Source organism: Amblyomma mixtum, chromosome 10 (genome assembly GCF_055824585.1).
Source record: "Amblyomma mixtum isolate Tamu chromosome 10, ASM5582458v1, whole genome shotgun sequence".
NCBI lineage: Eukaryota > Metazoa > Arthropoda > Arachnida > Ixodida > Ixodidae > Amblyomma > Amblyomma mixtum.
In genome coordinates, this window is record NC_143021.1 from 146,044,284 (window position 1) to 146,064,548 (window position 20,265).

The window sequence follows — 20,265 nt, forward strand, 5'->3', positions numbered from 1 at the left end:
CTTTTAAAGCGAAAGCTTTACTACTTGAACTTTCAGCCTTTGCCGTGGCTCGTCGTTGCCACCATTGACCTTTAGTTGACCTCTGTGTGACGTCATGTGTGACATCACGCCGAAGAGAAGGGCGACCGACTCGCGCCGTCGCAAGGCGCGGCGGTGCCAACACCGGCGCCTAACTGCTGCGCTCTCCGCTAGGAGCGCAACAGGTTCTTTGTGACGTCACGCCGAAGAGAACGGCGACCGACTCGCGTCGTCGCAAGCCGCGGCGGTGCCACTACCGGCGCCTAACTCCGGCGCTCTCCGCTAGGAGCGGGATTGCGGCGTTACGCTGAAGAGATTAGGCTCGACTCACGTCGCTAGAAAGCAGCAGCTGTGCCAACCACCAGCGGCTTAACATTGCTTCGCGATCTCGCGCCGTCCGTGTGCGACGGCGGAGCACATGAACGGCGGCCTGACTGGACTAGATTGTACTGGCCTGGGTTGGATTAGATTAGAATAGATTAGATTAGATTACATTAGATTACAATGGATTGGATTGCATTGAATTGGATTGTATAACAGATGCATCGCCACAAGTCTAACCACAAGCACCACCACCAACTACACTACCAGCTGAACCATGGCGTAGGTACGGATATTGCTTTCGCAATTACCGGGCTTAACCAAGCCAAGCCACAGCGAATTTTTTTATTTGGTTCCTCTCCACTCTGAGCACGTGATTGTGCAAGTGGGGGCCCAGGTGTTTCTCAAGGCAAGGGAGGCAGCAGCGAAGAGCGAGCGCAGCTGCAGCGCGGCGGCGAGTGAGGCACGTGATCTGACGTCACAGCCACATCTCCTCCCCTCCTTCTGTTGGAAAATCATTGTAAGGCGCTTTTGACCTTCGAGCTTTCGCTCTAATATTCATGTAGAGCGTAAAGTGGGATTTGTTCGGTGAAGCTTCACAACGGCAGCAGGGCTAACAGCAGTCCAAGGTCAGCCAGTCGAGCCAGGAGCGTGCACCAAGCGATGGCCATGCGGCTCACGCGTATGCCCGTCGTCTTCCTTACAATGGCCCCCGGACAGAAGAGGAGCCATCCTGGCAACTTAAGGGGCGGACAAGACAGCGGTGGTCGTGGTATGTCTTGAGGCGGTTGATATGGACAGTCTCACGGCCGCGGCGTCTGAGATCGGGTGACGACGTGAGGGGCTCAACAATATAGTTGACTGGAGATGTTTGCTGCAAGATGCGGTAGGGCCTGTGATACCTAGCGAGCAGTTTCCTGGAGAGGCCCGGAGTATCGGGAAGTATCCACAGCCAGACAAGAGAGCCGGGCGAGAAATGCTGGGGAGGTTGATCTTCATCGTGGCGGGTTTTCTGAAGGGTCTGGGTAGCTCTCGTGAGCGACCGGGCGATCTGGCGGCAGTCTTCGGCGTGCCTGGCGGCTTCGGAAACGGTGGTGCACTCAGATGCGTCAGGGTGGTAGGTGGGAACAGTATCAATGGGAACGGAGGGATGTCGGCCGTAAAGGAGAAAGGAGAAAATCTGGTTGTAGACTGCGTAGCAGTATTGTACGCGAACGTAATATACGGGAAAATGAGGTCCCAGTTCGTGTGGTTCGAATCAACGTATATAGCCAGCATGTCCCCCAGAGTTCGGTTAGAGAGTTCAGTGAGGCCGTTTGTCTGAGGGTGGTAAGCGGTGCATGTCCGATGGATGACGTTGCACTCACGAAGAAGAGCTTTGATGACGTCAGATAGGAAGACGCGGCCTCTGTCGCTGAGGAGTTCACATGGGGCACCGTGCCGGAGGATGAATCGACGCAGAAGAAAGGATGCCACATCCTGTGCCGTGGCAGCAGAGAGCGCGGCGGTTTCAGCGTACCTCGTGAGGTGATCGACGGCAACAATTACCCATCGTTTGCCAGAAGCAGTATACGGGAGGGGCCCGTATAAATCAATGCCAACGCGGTCGAAAGGGCGAGCCGGACAAGACAGCGGCTGCAACACGGTTGGTCGGTTTCTTGCGGCGTTGCCAGTCGAACCAGAAGCGTACGTATTTCAAAACGAAATTGCACATGCCACGCCAATAGTAGCGGCATGTCAAGACGTGCTTCAGACGACATAGATGCGTTTGAAAGTCGGGCGAAAAGATAACTATATCGTCCAGGTAGCACAAGCATGTCTTCCACTTGAGACCACGCAAAACGGCATCCATCATTCGCTCGAAAGTAGCAGGAGCGTTACTGTGCTGATAGCGCCTGTGCCGCGTCATGTGTCTGCGTTATCATGCGTTGTCTGCGTTTTCATGTGTCTGCGTTATCGGATGCCTGAAACGTTGTCTGTCCGTGACGTCACTTGTCCCATGAGTGCTTGCTATATAAAGATGCTGCTTGCGTGAAATAAAGGCTTGTTGTTATCGGGCCGGGATCGGGGCCAGTCTCAGTTCCTTCCTGCCCGCTGCCCAGCCGCGCTCGGCGTCCAGAAAGGGTGCTATCGCCACATGGTGTCAGAAGTGGGATCCTCTGGCATTTGAGGGGCGTCGCCTTAACTTCGTCAACCGGCGCCATGTCAGAGGACAACGCAGTCAAGCCCGTTCACGGCATGTTCGCGGTTCCAGCTCCGCCAAGGTTTGACTTCGACCGGACGTCCGAATGGCCTTCTTGGATCCGACTCTTTGATGACTACCGCTTCGCCTCGGGCCTAAATGAGCGGAGTGAAGAAGCGCAGGTCCGGACTCTACTTTATACGACGGGCAGGCAAGCAAGAGAAATCTTCTCTACTTTTGCATTACCCGAAGCAGAACAGAAGCAATACGAAGTCGTCAAAAAGAAGTTCGACAAGCACTTCGTCGCCGCAAGGAACCTTGTTTATGAGAGCGCGTGCATTCATCGTCGCACTCAAGAACCTGGAGAGTCAGTCGACCAATTCGTTACCGCGTTGCAGACGCTGGCGGACCGGTGCGACTACAAGGAAAATTAGCGCATGATTCGCGACAGGTTCGTGGTCGGCATCAGGGATGCTAAGCTCTCAGAGTCGCTTCAGGAGCCCAGCTGACCGCTGATGCACACGACACATCGAGGAAGTATGGAAACTTTGTCTCATTGCTAACCAGCAGATGCTAGAAGAATACAAGGTAGGGCACCTTATCAAATGTATTCTTGAGGACGTGTGTAACTTCCTTATTTCACAAGACGCCCTTGCTTCGGTTGTATATGTCATAAAGCAGTGCCTTGCTCGTGAGGCGCTTGAAGCATGTGACAACCGTCACCAGCATCGACATCGCCAAGACAGAAGACATCGCTTCATCGTCAGGAAGATTGTACGTGCGGAGTTCGTCGCTCAGCTGAAACGTGCAAATTTTGATCGACCTTACCAACAAACGTTGACGCCCATGCTATCATGAGAGCAGCGTACGCCATGAACTGCACAAAATAACAAAGAACCACCTTACAACTCTAGTAATGAGCGAACCGAGAAACCGACGTCGCACCCTTATTTCCTGGAGCTTTCATTCCATTCATACGAAGTGCCTCGTGGTGCACCTCGTCACTCATCCGTCGCCTCTCTTCGGTCTCTAAGGGATCCTACTGTCAGCTAGCAGAGCCGCCATCCGCCAATATGTTACGGCTGTGGGTGCAGTGGACACATATCCCGCTTTTTACCGCGTAGCCGATTTCCTCGACCTCTTGTACAAAGCGCACCACGCTTCAGGAATGACGCCCAGTGGGACAACCAACCGCTGCTTTCTATCGACCTCCTCCTCCCAAATGCAGTGCACGCAATGGCTTCCCTGTCTCCAATGGCAGCATCATTCCGCTGCCGCAACGGCAAGGCAGCTCAACATCCCCATGTCACCGCTTCGTTTCTCCACCGCCGGGAAACTAAGTGGTGCGACCGATCGAGGTAATATATTGGTGCCACGCGCCGTCGTGGAGGCAGTGGATGGTACGCACACCTTTGGACTGTGAACGTGTCAGAGGAGTCTGTTCATCTTCCTTCTGGTTTAACACTCGCGAGATTTGATAACTATGTGACCCACACCGTTGAAACAAACTATTTCTGATTGCAGACGAGCCGCGAAAGGGTAGTCCGAATATTGTGTTGAGTTTGAGTACATGGTCAACAAATCGTTCTCGTCTAATGGACGCCGTACGCTGCAATTAATTTTGACGTATCTTGCCCGAGTGTTCGACTTTGTCTCCAACAGATCGAGGGCCATTTCCAAACCTCTCCATTACAGCATAAAATTAGCACAGGAAACACACCCCCTATTCGCCAGAAACCTTACAGAGTCTCCCCGGCAGAGCGTAAAATCATTCAAGAACAGGTGGATGAAATGCTGCAGAAAGGAGTCATTCGAGAATCTTCCAGGACATGGGGCGCACCGTGTCGTTAGTGGGAAAAAAAGACAATGCTAGGTGATTCTGCCTTGACTGCTGTCGTTTAAATACCCTAACAAAGAAAGAAGTATGCCCATGACCTCGCATTGGCGACGCAGTCGATTGTCTATATTCGGCGTCATATTTCTCCTCCACTCGTTTGCGATCTGGTTATTGGAAAACTGCCCTGCATCCAACCCACCATGAGAAGGGAGCTTTCGTAACCCCAGATTATTTGTACGAATCTAATGTGATGCCGTTTGGATAACGAAACACCTCCGCAACGATCGAGCGATTTATGGACACTATCCTTCGTGGGTTAAAATGGGAAATATGCATGTGTTTCTTGAATGATGTCATCATTTTCTTAAGACCTTGCAAGACCACAATTAAAGACTCCATATTGTCCTTGAATGCATCGGCACAGCGAGGCTCGTTTTAAACCCGAGGAAATACAATTATAGGGACTGGAAAAGCCTTGTTCTTGGCTTCCTCGTCTACAAAGATGCTATCAGGTCGGATCCGCAGAAGATCCCTGCAGTACGAGATTTCGAAACTCCACGCACCCTGAAAAGCCTTCGAAGCTACCTCGGACTCCCTTATTTTCAGCGCTTCATTGCTGGCTATGCTCAGATTTCCCACCTCTTCATTCCTCTTCTGCATAAAGATTCGCAGTTTGTGTGAACCCCCGAGTTAAAATCCTCGTTCCATCAGCCCAAACAATCTCTCACTTTAGCGCCACTCCTGCGGCACTACAGCCCTTCTGCTGTGACGGAGATCCACACTGACGCCAGTGGCGTCGACCTTGGGGCGGTGCTTGTCCAGCTGCACAGTGGGGCTTAGTGCGTTATTGTCTATGCCGACCGCGCGTTAACAGAATGTGAGCGGAGCTGCACTGTCACCGAGTTGGAGTGGCTGGCAGTTCTGTTCGCTGTGCACAAGTTCCGACCATGCCTATATACCTGGTGCCCCAGCTAAATGTAACGAAGCTTTTAAAAAACACGGAATGTCCTAGCCGTCTCAAACCAAATGAGGGTTGTTTAGAGTCGCGTGACCTAGTCTGCAGTATTTTTTTCGTTCTTCAAGGTTGGCTAATTAGTTAAGCTTAATTAACTAACTTTTTAATTATTCACTTGAGGAACAGAGTGTAAATGGAAAAGTTGTAGATCACTTTGCGAAACAGCTTACTGAGACATTTGCAGAAAAGTAATATGTACGTAAAGCAGCTTTTTTACCGGCCTTTAACCATAACCCGCAAAATAAGAAAAAGCTTCCACATGACAACTGTGCCTCTTCAACGTCCCAAGGCGCGGTAAAATCCGTTTTTTCTGAAGTCCTCTCCTCGATGAGACTTTGGGTGCACATTGGGGCAGAGAAGTAAGCGAGCAGCTGGTCACGTGATAACTTTCTTTTAAGGCCAATAAATGAAGCTACTTAAATCGTAACTTGACGGAAACAGAACTACTACCGGTTTTTCGAGGCGATCTAAAACTTTTCATTGACACATTCTTCCTGAAGTCAATAATTAAAAAGTTAGCTAAATAAACATAACTACTTAATTAACTTTGAAGACCGAAAAAATACTCAAGACTAGGCGACGCGACTATGAGCGACCCTCAGTTGGTTTCACTGGATTAGGACACTTCGCATTTTTTAAGTTTGGTTACATTTAGCTGGGACACCCGGTAGATGCCACTTCACTATTGTCACAGACCACCGTTTTCTGTGTTAGCTAATCGGACTTCGCGATACATGTGATCGTCTGGGGCGCTGGGCATTGCGCCTACAAGAATATATTTTTGCTGTTTTCTACAAAAGTGGACGCCATCCAAGGGACGCAGACTGCTTGTCACGCCATCCATTGCCGACCTCGGTCAAAGATGGACTGTTTCGAAGGGTGCTAAGCCTCGTTCGCGCCGACGTTCCGTAGTATAATGACCCTTAGGCGTAGGCAACGTAGCGACCTCTCACTGCCGCTCCTTAAAGAAGAGGCAGAAGGACGAGCAGATTCAACGCCATATACTATCAAAGATGTTATTTTGCTCAAGAACTACCCGAGGCAGACTACTGGCTCCAGGCAAAGAGCTAGTGGCTCCAGGCAAACACACAACGTCTAAATGCAGGAAAGGGCCACTTCAAGTGCGAGCGTACTGGAAAAATAGTACGTTTTTCTAATGTTAGAAAACAGGCCACTCAACAGTATGCAAAATGCTGTCTTGTATAATTGAAACGCTGGTACTGAATACAAGATGGCAGACCCCATAATCTTCAATGAAATCTTGGCACAAAACACGGAAGGGAAGATCATAATGTGTGTTATAAAAAGCTGATGCCCAAGGGCAGTGCCTTGGGGTACACCCGAGATTGCAGATAAAAAGCAGGATGCACATCGCAAATCTGCCGAAAGCTGGCTGTTTAAACTTTACATCCAATGCAGAGGTTTTGTATGCAATTTAAAGCACGAGAAATTCAGCCTTACATAAATGGGGCATCTTGTTACATGCTTTTTCAGAGCCAGAAAAAAAAGCGTGGAAAGGAATGTTGAAGTCAAGGTGGAAGCGCCTGTACATATGGCCATGAACGAATGCAAATTGGCTATCCTAGAAATGCTTTCTAAATACTTGCCCGATTTCTATGAAACAACTGAATTGGCCAAAACCAATCTAACAGGGCGAGATTACTGAATATGTTTTATGAATTGGAGCACATGCCAATGACACAAATAGGGTCAGAGGTGTAGGGTGGTGACTGCTAAGAAACAGACAGGGGTCAAGCTAATATGAGGCAGCAAAGTCTGCGCAACATGCATACGATATACTGGGTGTTTCACCTAAGACTTCAAACAAATTTTAAAAATAGGCTTTTTACACGGCAAAGTAGTCTTCTATACCGCGACAGCCTTTTCTCTGGCCTCCCTCTTTGGCTGCGGCGATTATCCGCTCGTTCCTTGCACTCGGGCAGGCGCGTGTAATTGTTCACGGTCTCCACTCAGTCGCTCCGCGTTCGAAGCCTGAATTCACTGCGATGTTACGGGAGCTTTCGCGAAAAGCTTCAAGGATCCTGTTGTGCGTTACCGGTAGCGTCCGCTGCTAATGTCTTTCAGTGTGCCTGTCTTGGCAAGGAATTATCGTCGAACTAATTACAGGAACGAATAACAGGGAAGATGAACGACGCGTCGTCGCCGCAGGCGTCTTTCTCAGCGAACCTCAATTTTAGCTTCATCACTTTTTGCGCTCTGCCGCTCTCGAGGCGAAAAGTGGTATCGCACTCCCCCAAACAGATTTTGTTCTTGCGGAGATGGTTTAAGATCTCGCCACCGAACAAACAGGAGCTTGCTCCTGTATTGAGTAACGCGGTGAATTTCTTTCCAGCTATTGTTAGCTCTATGAGCAGTGCTGGCAACTCAACGGTAATTCCTATGCAACAAGCCAATAGCGCTAGCAAACCTGGGTCCTCTGTGTACGCCGCGCGGATTCGAAGGTCGATCACCGGCAGCTTTGGCCGTTTCCCGACCATGTTTGTTCACGGACGGGAGGGCGGCTACAGTGACGGGCGAAGTGCCCCGGCTGTTAGCACCGGTAGCAACGGTTGTCCGGGCTCCGACGTGCTAGGCTCTGGTAGCCACTTTCCGGTCGGTTGTCTGGAACTCGCGGTGCGGACGACAGGGGCCGCTCATGCGACCGTGTGTCGCCCTCGCGATCTCGCCTAGGTGTGTTCCGCTCTGCAGCAGCGTGTGCTGTTCGCAGTTTAAAGTGGTTCAAAACATGGTCAGATAACTCCCAACCTCTTGCGATACACACGTCAGCCAACTATGCTGACGCTTCAGCTTTGGATGGACTGCGCGTTGAGCTGCCATTCCACACGCAGCGCGGCTGAAGTGACAGCGATGCGGGTGGTGGTGGCCGATAGGCTCGCGCAGGAAGGACGTCTCCGTGAATGCCCTTCGCCTCAGCAGCTAGCTCCTCTAAATCTCAAACCTGCCTCCTCTCAGGTAGGCCGCGAAAGTGGGATGCGTTTGTCTGTAACCAGTAAACTTTCTCCGTGCTCATGGCGTGAGGGTCGGCGAGGCGATAAAGTTCGTCCATCGCTTGGACGTACTCCAACTGACTCTTCGGTGTGCTGCGTGCCGAGCTAAAACTCCCTCCTGAAATGCCACTCGTAGTTAGGGGGAAGGAATCTGTCGCGGAAGCTTGCGCTAAACTCCTCTATTGTCATCGCTCAGCTGCCGGCTAGTCGGTACCAGCGAGTAGCTTGCTGGATCAAAGAAACAGGCACGACATGCGCGAGCATTTAGGCGTCTTCAATTCCTGTCACTTGCTGATAATCCAGCCGACGGTCGAGGTACGCATATGCTCCCATTCTGTCATGGTACCCAGCGTAGGTAAGCATAACACGATGTGCCTGGGCCGGGGCTTGCAAATTGATTTCAAAATTACCCGTGAGGCACTGCACGACTTGCATTGCGTTCTGCAAGAGCACATCCGTAGACTTCGGACTAACGCCCTCGGAGTTGGGCGCAGCCGCTGATGGTGTCGAATGATGAGGCCTCAGTGCCTTATTGTCGGCGGCGTGGAGCGGAGAGGCGTCCGAGTAAAGAGCCCCCCGCACGAGGCCTAAATCCTGCCAAAGTGTTAGGGGATATCACCCGGCTATTCCACATGGAACGCCCAAGATTTAAAAATCCAAGCCCTTCCAAAGGCGCGAAAGTAGGAAGCCACGATTCTGTGCTGCTAGCTCTGACAGCATGAACGAAGACTGGGAATCAGGTTTATCGGATGCCATCCTGTGTTAGTGCGACGGTAGTCGTTCGCTCCAACAAAGTTCACTGCTGAAGTGTCTAGTTCGTCCCACGTTCAGGCGACAAGATGTGGGTTCACTGTGCGTCCAGCTGGCGGAGTTTCATTGATTTGACGTCAGATAACAATAATATGAAAATGGAAGGCGCCATAAGAAGTCCTTTCGAGTCAAATATTTTTCTCTCCTTTATTACAGTGCTATTTCTGGCCTACCTTATCCTCTCCTATGCAGCATTTCTGTTTGAGTGTCATAACTGCTTGCGTTTGTACTCTCGGTTACCAAAGCTGTGTACGCCGCACGAACTCCGGCAAAACAGTAAATTCAAACTATACCTGAAAACTGCATCGCAGCGCCACCGCCAGGACGTATCCAGGGTTGAGACCCTTGATTGGGCCCCTTCTTGCCTGCAAGCATACTGAATCGCTCGTTTTGATGCATCGTGCTCGCGCTCGACAATATGCCAAACAATGTCCTGTTCTAAAAAGCGTGTAGCACTTTTTTGTGCTTGTTTTTATTAATTGCGCGGCTGTAACAATGACAAAAGAGTCAGCGTTTCGCGCAGGGTGGTACTGCTGACATACAGCGGTGTTTTCAGAAAACAAGCAGCTTTTCGAGGCCGCTTTTGAGATTGTCTTAATTGCAGATCTGTCCGTTCGCCCAGAGTTGTTCTAGGAGTAGTAGCGATATTATGCAGCACTGTTTAGCGGTAGTAGCAGCCGTGGCCTATGGCCGAGGAGAAAGAGAAAGAAGAAATGTGGATGCTCTCGAGCGGGACTTGCGGGGGGGGGGGGGGGGGCAGAAAAGGGCTTTCTCGGAGCAGGACAGAAGGAGCACAGCAGCAAAAGAGGTGTTTTCTGCCACGCACTCCTCTTTTAACCCTCTGGCATTGCCTAACTAGCATCAATACGTTACTCACAAGCTCAGGTGTGCCACCCTTCCCTGAGTGACCAGCACGCTGTCGTGACATCACGTCATCGTTGGGAACGGGAAGTGTGGCAGGAGTTCTGTTTTCTCCACATTCTTAGTGGCGTGCGCATGTGTCCTTCACTTCACTTCCCTTCACTTTATTACCTTAAAGGCCCCAGGATTGCGGGTATTACATAAGGAGTGGGCTACATTCAAAAAAGCAGATTGAATAAAGAAAAAAAAAGCGTAAGGTACAAATATTATTCGCTGTTAGACGTAGCTGCTAAACAGTTCGAAAATGTTGCCTCGTTACTCAGGCGTTGTTGCCGCTGGTGCGGGGAACGAGGGGGATGCCAGTGTATCCAACAGGCTACATGGGTATAGAATGAGTTCCTTATGTGGATTTATCTCCCCGGACAGCTGGAACTGTTAGTTCTACGCATTGCGAAGCAGCTGAACAATAGCAGGGTAAGCCAAATGTTGGCGTTACCTTTGCAATGCCTCTTTTTTTCTTAAGTTACGTGTTCAGGTTGGTGGTACCATTTTATGTGACATTCCTTGAGTCTTTCAATACTGCCCCCATATTTGGTCTCGGGCGCTTCACTGACATTTCATTTTGACAAAAAATCGAAGTAGCGTGGATGTTAATTTCGCGGACTACATGGCGAAACAACTCATTTCTAAACTCCAGGAGCGCAGGTTCTTCTCGACGTCCACATTCCAAAGGCAATTTAGAGGTGCAGCTTTGTAAGGGCACGAAGTCGTTTTTTGCTCTTAGTATGCTACCGCATACCACTGAGGCCTTGAGAGGCCAGTTGTAAGCCTTGTGTAAACGGTCATACGTAGGCCAGTTGGTAATCCATAAATATCCTGCCCTTTCCTGTGGCACCCGACTGGGATCGGGGATGTAGCTCTGCACGGACTCAGGAAAGTGTTAATGCTACCTGAACTGGCATCGTCTTTCTGGCCATATATATTGTCCTTCTGGTTGTGCTACGGGGACCGGACGGTTGAAGCTGTTACGTTAACTGATGCGAGGGATATCGACATGAATGCCATTCATTTTGTTTCAAGCATTTATTGCTCTATTTAGTCAATGAGGACTAATTACTGGTGACCACCCTAACACTAAGCGCTTTACTATAGATGGTTAAAGTTTCTACATCAATTCAGGAGGAAAACGGCGCAAAATAACGTGGACAGAAGAGAGACAAACACGACAGGACCAGCGCCTACTAGCAATTGAATTTTATTTCGCGCCAAACCGGCCTTTATGTAAGCCAACACGCCGTAACATCCATGTAATCACGCACATGCAGTAGAAAGATCACTGAAAGATATCTAACACATGAAGCACAATAGCAACCACGTAACATAATATCATGACTATTAAAAAAAAACCGAAGAAAAGTATAGCAAAGCGCTCTACAACACTTAGCACTCATGATCAAGCAACTCTCAAGCACCGAAAACGATACAAACGCATGTGAGATACGAGATGACCGTGCTAGGAGGAGCAGAGCTGCCAGAAGAGGTCGAGCGGGTCTTAGAAAAGAACCAGAGTTGAGGCTCGCACCTTCTGCACAGCGTCAGGAACTTTTAGCCCTGGTTAGAAAGGTGGCTAGTCATGCCACGGACCAAGCAAAAAACGGGATCGTAAGCGACGGTGTTGCCTTCCTGAAGACGAACGTTAATCGCAGTCTTCCTAAAAAGCCGCATCCACAGAAGATTTCAAGCACTCTCAAAGACATGGACCTCGTTGTGCTGCAGGCTGAGAAGGAGGGTGGCTTTGCAGTTATGCCGTCCGGTTTATTTCGTGATGTGTCTTTAGCTGCAATACATAGGAACTTCAAGTAGGTACCGTTCAAAGTGCGGAAACAAAATCTCAGGGTCGTCAGATCGTAGAAGAGATGCACCTAGAGGACATAAAATAGCTGGCTCAGGAAGAAAAAATTGCTGAGGCTCAGCTTGGCTAAGCCTGGGGAATGCGAAGCATATTAGTGGCTAGGCTTGGTAATACATGGCTTTCCTTGGTTGAATACTTGATCATTTTAATACAACCACTAGAAGCCTTCGTCGTGGGGGAAGACAACGGCATGGCTACAGCGGAACGCCGACTAACCCCGAGACGCGCATTGGGTGAGCGCCTGGATTGCCACGGAATCCGCGTCTGCCTGCCCGGTGGAGCGAGCGTTTCACCTACACCGAGTGTGAACGCGCGTTCGAAATGCGCGGGAATGCGCGGGTGTGACGGCTAGGGGTCCCACGGCGACGGCGCGAGGTGGAGGCCGGCTCTCTCATCCGATGTCACGTGGTGTGACGTCACGGTGTCACGTGGCGTGACGGCTAGGGGTCCCACGGCGACGGCGCGAGGTGGAGGCCGGCTCTCTCATCCGATGTCACGTGGTGGACGTCACGGTGTCACGTGGGGGTCCCACGGTGACGGCGTGAGTGGTAGCTCTAGCAATATGCTTCGCATAAAAGCAAGGTCTCTCGAAGTTTTCTTCACCGTGAAGACCCACAAGCCTTATTTACCGCTGCGCACCAACGTTTCGGAAAGGGGGACGTGGCAACGTCTTGTCAGTAGCTACCTTCAAACTCACCTCGGAAGCTTGGTAGGCAATGACCTTTTCTTGTGCGCAGTTCGTGCGAGTTGCAAAACCACCTGGAGTCCTTGCCCCCCCCCCAAGCATTACACAGGGTTTTTCATCCCCATTGAAGACCTGTTTTATTCCGTTTCCCATCAAGGATATTTAAAGGCTGTCGGGGAAACCATCCAGTCCACCGGCGAAGTCCGTTTTCAAAATGTAGCAGGAGTGAGCGTTGACATTTTCATTTCATTGTTAGAATTTTACCTAAGTTCGACTGCTGTTGTGCGGAAACAAAAATCTCAGGCTCATCAGATCGTAGAATACATGCACCTAGAGGGCTTAAAAAAGCTGGCCCGGGAAGAAAAAGGAAGGTCTCTCGAAGTTTTCTTCACCGTGAAGACCCACAAGCCTGGTTTGCCACTGCGCACCATCGTTTCGGAAAGGAGGACGTGACAACGTCTTGTCAGTAGCTACCTTCACACCCACCTTGGATGCCTGGTAGGCAAGGACCCTTTTCTTGTGGGCAGTTCGTGCGAGGTGCAAAACCATCTGGAGTCTTTGACCCCCAAGCACTACACAGGGTTTTCCATCGACATTGAAGAGCTGTTTTATTCCGTTCCCCATCAAGGTCTTTTAAAGGCTGTCAGCGAAACCATCCAGTCCACCGGCGAAGTCCGTTTTCAAAATGCAGCAGGAGTGAGCGTTGACCGTTTCATTTCATTGTTAGAACTTTACCTAAGTTCGACTGCTGCTGTGTATGATGGAAATTTCTTTGTTCACAAGAAGGGAATACGGACTGGCTCTTCTGTAGCTCCCGCCCTTTGTGATATTTTTCTCTCCATTGTAGGAGTCGACATGAGATACCACTTTGTTGATCCGCACGTAGTTTCAGTACACAGGTATGTTGGCGATTTCTTGGTTATCCTTAAAGACATTTCTGAGCATGAGCTAGACGCTGCTGTCGCAAGGACTATGTCCGTGTTTTCAGAACACAGCAAAGGTCTCAGTTTCACTAAAGAGTCCCGACAAATGGCGAACTCCAGTTCTTCGACCTTAGGATACGGCTTGTGTTGCATGCATAATCCGCGTTCAAAGAAAGGTTTGCTCCCCTTTGACAGTGCTCTTCCAAGCTTGTGAAGCGGGCAATTGTTTCGAACTCCTTGCAAGCGTCTTTGAACCCCTCAGGCCCCCATATAGTCTCGTCAAGTTTCAGCGCTCAAGTTCAGCGGTTAAAAGAAGCAGTATACCCCTCTTGTATGGTTTCTTCCGTGTGTGAAGCCATACTGCAGAAGCTGAAGCAAGGTCCTAAAAGCAGAGATCCAGTTTCACGCAACCGTGTGGTGGTAGTAGCATATATTTACAAGGTTTCACGCAACTTTAAAAAAAGTAGCAGGCTGACATAACGTTCAGGTCGCATTATCAGCCCCCTGCAAACTTTCTAGGCTTCGCGCCATGACTAACGAAAAAAAAAAACAACCGGCTTATACTGTGAAACATCAAAACAAGTTCACACTGTGCAGGACGCGGGTTGTTTACCAGATTTCCTTAAGCTGCGGGCTCAGCTACATTGGCCAAACTGGTCGATGTTTTAATGAGCGCGTCAGCGAGCACTGCCGGATTCTGCTCAATAACGAAGGAAGCTTCCTAGTGAATCACTGCAAAGCCTGCAGGTACTGCCGTGCGGAGTTCGAGAAGCCTATTTTTTTTGAGTAGTGGAAAGGACGGATTCGAGAGAGAGGTGGTCGAAGCCTTTTACATCAGAAAAGAAGGAAGCAGATGCGTCAGCAAGCCATCCATTACGCTTAGCAACGAGGAGTACACTTTTCTAGAAAGTTTTTTGTAAGTTGTTCGTTTTGTTTTGTTGTGCACGCTCTTCCCTTTGGCATTGGTCGCATTTCTTTTTCTTTTTTTGACGATGTTTGGTTGTTTTCGGGGATTTATGTTCTCGTTTTTATGCCTTTGATGCTGAGTTTGGTCTAAGCTCCACGTTCATCCTTTTTCCTGTTTCTAGTTAGTTGGTCGTCGGTTATCATTCATATGGCTGCTTGTTGTTTCGTTTCCAATTTTTAAGGCTTTGCACTCATCATTCATTTCATCCCTTTTTTCCTTTGACACTACTTTGGTCTTAAAGCTTCATTCTTCACCTTTTTTCCATGTTTCTTGTTGGTCGTTTCGTATCACTCATACATTTGTATCGTTTTCGGTGTTTAAGAGTTGTTTGGTCATGATTTTCAGTGTTGTAGAGCTGTTGGCTATACATTTGTTGGTTTGTTTTTCGAATGGCCATGATAGTATGTTACGTGGTTGCTATCGTGCTTCATGTGTTAGATATCTTCCATAGATCTTTCTACTGCGTGTGCGTGATCACACGGATGTTACGGTGTGTTGGCTTACATGTTTGTCGACTGGCGTGGAGTTATGCGTCTTAGTTGTTAGATGCTGGCGCTTGGAATGCTGTCGCGATTATTGCTCTTGCTGTCAGGCTATGTAGAACTTAACCAAGGCCCTCCCAAGAAGGATGATAAAGCTATCCTGGACGCTCTGCAGCGCCTTGAGGAACAACACGCAGCCTTCAGTACTGAGCTGAAACAGCTACGTACTACCCAAATCACCCATGAAAAGTTAATATCCTCACTAACAAACCGCGTGCTTGCGCTGGAAAGATCCCAACAGAACTTGAGCACACACACCAACCTGAACGAAACAGGCGAACTTAAACATGAAATAGCAGTCTTAAAGGCCGCAAGTATTGATACCAGTAATCGAATGCGACGAAATAATTTGCTCTTCATAGGCCTTTAAGACACTGAAAATGAAGCCTGGCAGAATCTGAAACAAAAGTCTTGTCATTCTGTTCGAATCAACTTGACACCGAGATAGACCCAACCAGCATCAAGCGTGCCAACCGTTTAGGAAAATTTAATGCTGAAACAAAAACGTCCTATCATTGTTAAATTAGCACACTTTAAAACCAATGACACCATCCTAGCCTGCGGTCCCAAACTGAAAGATACAAATTACGCCATCAGAGAAGATTTTGCTTTTGCCACACGTCTTGCTCGCTCTGAACTGATACAGTTTATTTGGCCCAAAAAATGCGCATTCTAGCTTGACGTAGACAAGCTTCATGTAGGGAATAAATGCTATGTGTATGACCCTGTGTCTGATAGCGTAATTGAGTCTGCAAAACAGCCAGCTGGTCGTGCACAAGCCGAGCAGCTCTCCGACAAACCGTCACAAAGCACCGATTGACACCCCGCAAAACATTCTACGCTACCAAATTGCCCCGACCCTTCACGTTGGAAGCATCTCAATATCGTCTTCACTAACATACGGAGCATTTTACCAAAACGAGATAAACTGCACAGCCTTATCGACGACACTGGTGCTGACATTGTTATACTAACAGAAACGTGGCTACACGAAGGCGTGAAAGATACTGAAGTCCTCCCTTCAAACGGGAACTACGTTCTTTATCGTCGTGATCGGCGCGGACGGAGGGGCTGAGGAGTGCTTATCGCCATCCTAAACACCCTATCATCTTCACTCATCTGTCACGACACCAAACTAGAACTAACCTTGGTATGCGTGCATGGCTTGAAAGAAATATGGGGCATTTGCTACAGGCCACCAGACAGCGATTCATCCTTCTGTGACTCCCTTCATGACGCATTAACGGCGATTAAAAATACATATTTGAATTCGAACATCTTTCTGTTCGGCGATTTTAACTCTCCACATATAAACTGGACTTCGCTCTCTGTATCTAGCCATTCACCCTCCAAAGAATCGAAGCAATTCATTGACTTAACACTGGACTTCAATCTGCATCAAGTCATCACACACCCCACAAGAGGTGCTCCCCCTCTTGGCTTGTTACTGACATCTTGTCCAGACAACATCCACAGTGTAACCGCGCTTTCGAGCCTCAGCGATCACATGTTTCTGCCCATTTGCACGTCACCACATTCAAATAGGCGATCCCCTACGAAAAAATTAATCACCGACTATAGGCGAGATAACTTCGATTCCATAAATAAGGAACTTTCATTCTTTTTCACCGACTTCCTAGGTTCATTTCTAACCAACACAGTTCACGAAAATTGGGAAAGCTACAAGTCAACAATGCTGCGACTAAAAATTAAGTACTATCGCGCTCAATATGAGTTGCAACGCGCGGTCATCGACCGGGGCTCGTTCCGTGGTGTGCCTCCTCCAAACAGTCGCTCGGAATTCTGGGAGAAATTTTTTCCAGAGCGGGGGTGCTGTTGTTTCCTGGAACAGCAGTTTCTCCCAGAATTCCGAGCGACTGTTTGGAGGAGGCACACCACGGAACGAGCCCCGGTCGATGACCGCGCGTTGCAACTCATATTGAGCGCGATAGTACATCCCAGCCATTGTCGTCAAATCGGATTCCAACAATATTTGGTTTAACAAAAACTTGAAGCACCTTCTTAGTATGAAAAAACGACTTTATCGTTCCGCGAAACAAAGCCAAAAACAAGAAGCATGGGAAAGATACCACGCCTGCGCGAGTAAATATTTAAATGAATTGACTGCTGCGAAAGAAATTTTTCTCTGTTGACTTGCTATTCATTCTCAGAGCAAATCCCACCAAATTCTGGCGTATCCTCCCCCCTAAACATAAATCTAATCGGTTCGATCTTGTAGGACCTGACGGCGAACCAGCTGATACTAATCAATGCGCAAAACTTTTAAATGACTATTTCTCATCTGTGTTTTCGCCTGTCAGCAATTCTACACACACAGTTTTGCAAACCCATAGTCAAAAAGAAATGCCGGAAATTCATATTAGCCCCGAGGGAATCTCAAAATTAATCAGTTCACTCAAGCTCTCATCATCTGCAGGATGTGACCAAATAAACAGTAAACTACTTAAAAATACTCTATCGTTATCAAGCCAGATACTACACCTAATATTTACCCAATCTTTAAACACCGGAATCATTCCTGACGATTGGAAGATAGCCCAAATTGTTCCCATTTTCAAAACAGGTTATCGCGCATGCCCAGCTAACTATCGTCCAATATCCCTTACTAGCATATCTTATGAACTTCTAGACAACATTATATAATCAAGCTTAATGTCCCACTTTCATTCAATTAATTTCCTTTATCCTCATCAGCATGGCTTCAGGAAATCATTTTCATGCCAAACCCAGCCGGCAGAGTTCACCCAAGACATCCTAAGGCCATAGACGATAACCTCCAAATAGATGCAATCTTCTTAGACTTCTCGAAGGCTTTTGATCGCGTACCTCATAATCATCTGGTTGTGAAACTTTCTTTCCTGGGAATTCCTGCTAATCTAATATAATGGCTCGCACATTTTTTAAAGGACGCTCGCTGTTCACATCCGCCAATAACATCCGTCACCCTTAACAGATGTAACATCTGGTGTCGCTCAAGGGGCCGGGTTATAACCATTACTCGTCTTAATATACATCAACGACTTGCCCTCTAATATTCAATGCAAATTGCGACTCTTTGCAGAAGATTGTGTCATCTGTAATGCAATAAGTAGCCCAACCGATAACTTCGCTTTGCAACAGGACCTTGACGTTATTGCATCATAGTGTGAAAATACCAGATGCCCTTAAATCTTACTAAGTGCAAATCATTGTCCTTCACTCACAAACACACCTTGACGAATCACACTTAGAGCATTTCATCAGTCCCTATAACAGTTACAAAATCTTATAAATATCTAGGTGTACATCTCGCATCAACGCTTTCTTGGGTCACCCACATTAGAACCATCTCCGACGCTTCACGCACACTTAGCTACCTGAGAAGAAATCTGAAATCTGCATTCCCTAACATAAAACAACTCGCGTATGAAACATTTGTTCGGCCAAAATTAGAGTATGCATCATCCATCTGGCACCCATGGCAATCGTATCTCACCATCGAATTGGAATCGATCCAGAATCGTGCAGCTCGGTTCATCACTTCATGTTACTCAAAAGAATCCAGTGTCACTGCCCTCAAGCAGTCCCTCCGTCTCTCAACACTAGAATCACGCCGCGTCGTTTCCTGCCTATGCTTACTTCATACAATTTATCATAACACAAGATCACGGTACGCTCTATTAACCGCCCCACTATGAGCGTCCTCCCGGCTCAGTCACGGTAACCCGATAGCACGCATCAGTGGCCACACGTCTGCATACAACAACTCATTTTTTGCCAACGCAATAGCACTCTGGAATTCACTGCCTAACGACATCGCTGCACACACTGATCGCAAAACATTCCGCGAGAAAATAAAAATTCACCTCACATAGATATTGACCACTTCTGCGCTCTTTGTAACGAATATTGTCTGATACATCTTTAATGAATGCTGTATCACCTGCTGGGGAACCCTGATATGACTACAACCCCTGTTATATTTGTTTGTATGTTTGTTCTTTTTATTGTTATGCAGGTTCCCATCATCGCCGTTGTAAACCAATATGTCCCCCCCTTATGTAATGCCTTCGGGCCTTTACGGGAACAATAAATGAAATGAAATAAAGGCGGGTTTGGCCAGAAATGAAATTCAGTTGCAAGTTGGCGCTGGTCCTGTCGTGTTTGTCTCTTTTTTGTCCCCGTTCTCTGTGCCGTTTTCCTCCTGAATCATGAACCAACTATCCTAAACTAGAGTTCTTCCTTCTCCATCAAAAGGTCGACCATTGTACAGCCGCGCCGCAGGGGCGCCGCTATGTAAAGGAAATGAAATGAAGTGGTGAAAAGAAAGGCTACCTTTATTCATCATACTAGCATTCTATATGCCAATTGCAAATACGTTAGTATGCAACGTCATCAGGCTTTATATAATACTTGGCGGAACGTCTAAGCGAAAACTTCACGTTACAATTTGGCAGGTGTCGTTTCCTTTCATCGGGTCGCCGTCTGCGCACTGGAAGGTGGTCCAAAATGTCTCGTAGGTCTTCAGCGCGAAGTTAACGCTGCAAAAATAACGCATTGTTTTATGTTATAAAATACGGTATCGTAATTATTTTGAGAAATCTTAGTAGAACCTGGGAAGTTTTGAGCGATCGCATTAAATCAGTACCGTAGCCTCATTCTACACTTTGACGAAGGCTTATTGCGCGCCTAATGTTCAGCACACTAAACAATCGGCCGAATGTGGGCCATACGCTGCGGCAAAGATGTGTTTTTATTTCTAGTAACCGACAATATCTTGAAGCCCGCCTAGCCTGGTGTTACGATGGTGCAATAATAAGAGCCAATCCTGCTGCTTTGGTACGATGCTCGTATCCCACTATCGGAAGGCGATGTCCTAAGCGGTAAACTTGGTGCTGGGCGCTGCGAATTTTACAACATACAGCGCTGCTTCATGTCTTGTCCAAGACGAAGGCTAATACTCTGCAGAGTTGTACACAAATTAGAAGGGGATGAAATGAATTACGAACTTCAGTATAGTTATTATGTGTAGCGCTTTGCCATGGTGCTGCTGAATCAGGGATTTAATTCGGAAAATGTTTCCCTCATCACAGTATTTGATAAGTGAAAATTGGGTAAAAGTGAATTTTATTAACAAAAATGGTGTATTTCCCAGCTGACATATTTTTGAAGAGGCTACAGGCA

The 20,265-nt window shown here is 48.1% G+C and overlaps 2 pseudogenes; one reads left to right on the top strand and one right to left on the bottom strand.

Annotated features, from left to right (window-relative positions):
- The first annotated feature begins 2,338 nt into the window (after positions 1-2,338).
- LOC149327223 (uncharacterized) lies at positions 2,339-3,030 on the top strand (annotated as a pseudogene).
- Positions 3,031-7,924: 4,894 nt separating this feature from the next.
- LOC149327224 (uncharacterized) lies at positions 7,925-9,137 on the bottom strand (annotated as a pseudogene).
- Between the last annotated feature and the right edge of the window lie 11,128 nt (positions 9,138-20,265).